Genomic DNA, 766 nt, shown 5'->3' on the forward strand with positions numbered 1-766 from the left:
CGCCGCCGCACCACCCAAGCCGCGCCTCACCCCGCGCCTCTCACCCGCGCCGCCGCCCTTGTGCATCGCCGCCGCGCCCAACGCCGTCCAACCCCGCGCCCTAGTGCCGCCACCGCCGCCATGCGTCACCGCGCCGCCGCCGCCCTGCGTCAACGCCGCCGTCGCCGCCGTTCGCCGGAGGTACCGCGCCGCGTCTCTTCTTTCCCTCGGTTCGGTTTTTCTTATAAACCGTTCCGATTCTTTTCTTCTCTACCGATTCGTTTTCTCTTCGATTCTTCGCCAAACCATTCCGGTTTTCTAGATCGGTTTTCGTTCTTCTTTCGGACCGTTCGTCTCAACGAACGTGATCACCGATTATTTCCCGGTTAACGACGTCTGTTCGTATAACCGTTTTTCATTTTCTTTCTCGTCGGATTTATTCCGCGATCGCGATCTCAGATCCGATCTTCGTTCTAGTTTATCTTCTCGCCCGTTTGTCGGAATCAGGTGATTCAAGCGCCTGGAGTTTCGTCTCAAAACCGCCGTTCCATCTAATCAACTTGAACAAGCTTTTGCTACAGTAAAATTTGACCTAGTTTCAACTTGCTAGAACCGAGTTGTTTTCTTCCGCCGTTTGTTTTTCGTAGTTTGTTCGGTTCGTTCTTTCTTTTGCAACCAGGGTTCTTAAGTTGAACTATCTGGTTAGATCTTTTATTCGAGATTTCCCCGTGCATTAGATGAGTGCTTATTGTATGCTTGTTGTTTGTCTGCGTTAGATCACCCGGAG

This window comes from Triticum aestivum, chromosome 2B, assembly GCF_018294505.1.
Source record: "Triticum aestivum cultivar Chinese Spring chromosome 2B, IWGSC CS RefSeq v2.1, whole genome shotgun sequence".
NCBI classification, from domain to species: domain Eukaryota; kingdom Viridiplantae; phylum Streptophyta; class Magnoliopsida; order Poales; family Poaceae; genus Triticum; species Triticum aestivum.